This window comes from Lygodium microphyllum, chromosome 17 (genome assembly GCF_053477565.2).
Source record: "Lygodium microphyllum isolate KBCC chromosome 17, Lygodium_microphyllum_v1.1.10, whole genome shotgun sequence".
Classification (NCBI taxonomy): Eukaryota; Viridiplantae; Streptophyta; class Polypodiopsida; order Schizaeales; family Lygodiaceae; genus Lygodium; species Lygodium microphyllum.
Genome location: NC_141151.1, coordinates 2,726,694 through 2,731,684, shown reverse-complemented (window position 1 = coordinate 2,731,684; position 4,991 = coordinate 2,726,694). Strand labels below are relative to the sequence as shown.

The 4,991-nt window shown below is 40.2% G+C and overlaps 1 long non-coding RNA gene across 1 annotated transcript; it reads right to left on the bottom strand.

Moving 5' to 3' along the window:
• Positions 1-3,468: 3,468 nt before the first annotated feature.
• Positions 3,469-3,981, bottom strand: LOC148021509 (uncharacterized). The gene is made up of 3 exons (XR_015694499.1): positions 3,867-3,981; positions 3,669-3,770; positions 3,469-3,576 (listed from the first exon to the last, which is right to left on the bottom strand). It is a non-coding gene; the product is annotated as an uncharacterized LOC148021509 (long non-coding RNA).
• Positions 3,982-4,991: the final 1,010 nt, after the last annotated feature.

Below are 4,991 nucleotides of genomic sequence, written 5' to 3'. Positions count from 1 at the left end.
TATGAAATAGTCTTTGGGAGTGTACATGGTGTGCCTCTTCTCTCCCTCTCTCTCTCTCTCTCTCTCTCGTGTCTCTACATATATTCTCTCTCTACATCCCAATAACTTCAACAGAATCTGTAGTAGAAAACATGTATTCTATGGTTTGCATGTGCATTTTCTTGGAATTATGGTGGTCTAGTTTTTAGCTTTATTATCTATAATGGATGTAAATATAGTCTACTTGACTTTCCAGTCTTGATTCCATCCATTACATGGTACATATTTATGATTTCTCTATTTTGTAGCCATTGTAACACAATAGTACTCTGACTTTCCTTGAATTCAACCCTTGTAATAAGTCCCAAATTGTTTTTGAGAACAAATAATTCTTTTGAGTGGGAATGGAATGTAAAGGATAGGAAATAGGGTATGTCAGTTTGTACCAATTGAATATAGTATAAGTCTTTTTCTTGCTTCATCTCTCTCCTTTAGCTTTCCTAGTTGTCATCTTCTTTCATTGTTTGTGTTTCTCTCTCTTCTTCTAGTGTTTCTCTCACCTCTTCTCTTGTTCTCTCTCTTCTTGCAATCTTTCTCTCTCCTTCAATAGTCTTCTCTCTCCTATCTTTCTCTCTCCCAGTTCACTTCATGACAACAATAACAAATCAAAGCCTTATGTAATGAAGGATTTTTTACCCAACATTTGTAACAAGCCTTTGTAATTACTCAAAATGAGGGATGGCTATAAAAGGCAATAATGTGCCTTTGTATGCATCTTTTATACATTTGATAATTGAGACTTCACCTTGAGGCTCTCTTGGACATCTTACCATAGCATGAGGTGTGTTCATGCTCCAATGTTGGACCTCGTACCATAGCATGAGGTGTTTTGATGCTCCACCATTACACGAGATGTGTATCATGTAGCCTACAATGTATTTTTCTTGTTCCTTAGCTAGGTGGCTATATTGTATCATACTTTTAATGGAAGTAAGCTATGGCATGGATATGGTTTTGAGCATTTTCTTGTCTTTCTTAAAAGCATTTTCACATGTTTCCTACTTAGGATTAAGCTTCATTACATTAGTATCAGAGCTTTACTTTGATCCTAGTTGGAGTTTATTTCAAGTTATTTTCTAGTTGCATGCACTAGAGTCAAGGCAATACATTAGGTATAGATCTAGTCACAATTTGGTTACACACCATAATGGTGACTAGCTAAGGTTTCCTACTACTAACTATGGCTAACTATCACTATTTTAGAGTGTTTGAGGGAGATTTGGAGAAAATGGTAGAGATATTTTAAATTTGGTAGGGTGTCCTTAAATTTTGAGCCATTTTGAAGACATTTGGGGCAAAATGAAAACAAAAAGAGTTGGAGAAAGCTAAAACTCCTACTTTTTGAAGCACACTCTACTTCCCTCTTCTCAAGATTTCATTTGAAGCTTTCATGGTGGATTTTTTCTCATTTCTCTTCTCCTATGCATCTATGAACTTGATGCCTTCTTTAGCTTGACCCTACTCATCATTTGAAGCAAGGCTATAACCATATAACTTGCCAAGCACTCCACATGATCAACAAGTACAAGAGTATGCCGTTGTAATGTTCGCACTGATCACGGGGGTGGACACCAACACAAAATAATTTAGCAAGCTTGCTCTTCTTTAAGCCTAAGGAGACTACTATCTAAAACACTAATCTAGTCTTTGACTAGTGCAAGCTTAAACTCATATTCTCTCTCTTAGATCATTCATCATCATAAACCCTAACCATGGACACTAGCAAAGAAGCCCTGAAAGGTTATTGAAAGCTTAAAGATCTCTCAAGGAATCGTCAAATTTTGTCTACTTGGCTACTCGACAACAAGCATACTTGAAGGATATAGCGTTGGATAACATAAATGAGGATTGACATGCATATTATGCTGAAGAAAATGCTTCCATTGATAGCAATGCCATGAAAAATAGGGATGGAGTTTCTTTTTGAGAGGGGTACTTCACATGATTCCCATGAGTATGTCCAACTTTCCAATGATGTTAAGCATATGAATGAGCAGTTTATTTAGCTCAACAATGCTATGGGTTACAAGCTTAGTTACATGATCAATGATATGGATTCCAACTTTGATTAGAAAATTGCAATAATCAGCTATTTGGGCAGTAAACGGTCAAGCTCATGCATTCTAATGAATCAATTACACAACCCTCTAATGATGCATTGAAAATGGACTTATAAATTAGCTAGTTCCTTTGACATTCGAGATTGAAGGGCCATAAAGAGAGGCAAATCAACAAGTCAACTCAACTTTTGAAGTTGGTGGACCATCAAGAGAAGCAGATCAGCCCACATTTATGTCTTATAGGTACAAAGGCCACACTCATTTTATGTCAAGAAATCAAGACTAGCATGATGATTTTCCTTCAAACCCTATAGATGAGCAAGAGTTTCACAAGTGTGATTCTTTCTATAATCACCCCATTAATATGCCAAATAGAGCTAAAGTGCCAAAGTAGCCCAATCTTCAGGATAGTTATGAAGACATAATGTCATTTCAAGGACAACCATCCTTTCAAAGGCAACCATATTTTCATGGAAAACTATCTACTCATGCTCAAAACCATTACTTGGAGAGCCCTCTTTTAGTCAACCTTCATTTGGTCAACACTCTTTGAGGCATGATATCCATAGATTGAATTCTTTGGATAGCAACATAGTAATGGGTGGCATTACTACTTTGATGAGGAATATAAGTATTTCAATCTTGGAAAGCCTTTAAGAAAGCCATGGGTGAATTTTTTGCATGTTTTTGAACCTATCTATATATGATGTTGAGGGTATCTCAAACTCGGCTAAGTCGAACAAGTATATGTTTGGCATCCAAATCTATCCTTGAAGGTTGGTGCTATGTAGCCCACCATCATGCATGAGGCTATTCAACTTGTTAAGAGATACACCTAGAAATATCGTAAGGATGTGGAAAAATTTTGGCAAAAAATAGTGGAAAATTCTCAAGTAAATCAATTCATGATACTACAAGATATAGACCTTATACCAATGTTTAAAGCGACGAAAATGCAAATAACAAAATTTACCCCCGTCGTCACAAAAAGCGTTGTTATTGGCGACGCCATAGAACAGTCGGTATCACCGTCGGTATTGGTGTCGGTATTTGCGATGCTGATACCGACGCCAATACCGACGTTGATAGCGACGATTGGTGACGTAAATAATGACGCGAGCAGTAAAATTTGCGACGCTAATAGTGACGGTAACAGGGATTTTTTTTTTGGTGGCAGGGCAGCTTGCATTGTGTGCTTTATGAGAGCCATACAAAATAGTTTCTACACTGTGTACAATGCGCTTGCAAACAAAAACAATGTATACTAAAATCATAACCCTGATACATGAAATAAATACATGATCGCATAATAAGCGATTAGTACAATCATGACAAGATATCACTAATACATAGAAAATGTCTACATAGATCAGGTGACTCAAAAATAAAGGTCTGTGAGCTCCAGGGATCCAAGGGCGAGCTACATATCCTCGTCCCCCGAAAGCTCGTCCCGCCGCAAAGGAGCATCGAACGGACTCTGCAGAAAAAGAAACAACACATCAGTCCACCATACAATAATGCATTCAAATATCTCATGGTAACTACGGACAAGAAAGATGAGTGACTTACAGGGCCGCCGCGTCTATACAATCAGTCGATCAATGAAGTGAGACTATGCCTCTCTACATATCGGGTCTCAAGGCCAGTCGGATCACGATTTGTAATGGAGTGCTGCAAAGAAAACAAAATGCTAACTGTTAGAAACATGATTGTCAATACAAAGAATATTTCAAAAAAGTAAACAAGAAAAACAAAAGAAAAACTTACAAAGTCCTCCAAATATGTCCTGTGGCTGCCACTTCCAAGATGATGGACCACTCCGGCCTCGAGTCGTGCCCTCGTCGGCTCGCGTTGCTAACTCCAACGTCCTAGAGAATCTGTAGCCTCCTCCCTTAGTTGGCACCAGTTGTCTGCATCTAACCACTCGGGCTTTGCAAGCCCACTCTTGATTGCCTTGTGTGCGTCGGATCGTCTATGTGACATGTATGCACGCATGCAATCCATAATCCAGCCCGTAGAGAATCTATCTACTGAGGCTGGCACCGGAAACTCCTTGTGCAAGGATGCTACTATGTAATCCTTGCTCCCCTCCGGTATGTTCTTCCAATGATCCAAGATGTTGTGCCAAAAAACTTGTTGGCACAACTCTCTCATGCGAGCCATCACCCTCCTCCCCTCATCATTAATGATGATGGCTCCTGACCTACTATCGACTAGATATCCATAACCCCCTGGAGTCTACCTAAGATGGGTCCTCTCCCATCTGTGTCCACGCTCCTGGGCATATCTAGGAGACCCCTGTACATCCGGTGTACCGACCGGGGTAATATCTCTCGGAGTAGCACCCACAGGGGTGCCACCTGCTGACGGCGGAGTAACTGGAGTAGACATCACCATAGGTGTGACAAATCCCTGAGGTGACGCACCTCCAGTTGAATGATGAGATGGAGACACCGCGTCCGTGCCTCCACAGCATCCACCTAAGCTTGAGCCACACTCCCTGGAAGGGCCACGAGAGCAAGGAGGCACACTTGTATCCCGTATCGACCGTGGGCTTACTGCCTCTGTATCTCTGCATCATCCCCTTGATCTCGATACACTCTCTGCCTCTGGCCCAAGTCGTGAGCGTCGAGCTCGTCTGCTTAGACAAAGCATCCGATCGCGCTGAAGTAGATCTAGCAGAGCGCCTTGACAAAGACTGAGACAACTCCTGGTTTTCCATCTCTTTGAATCTCGCTATCTGGTCTGGAGACATGCGTGTAAAGATGTCCTGTAACTCCTCATTGCTCATCCCTCGACTCATCTAGAAAATGTCATCTGCACAGACAAAAAATGATGTTAGAATAATCAATTTAAATCATACAAAGCACAATAATATAAATCATTTAAAAA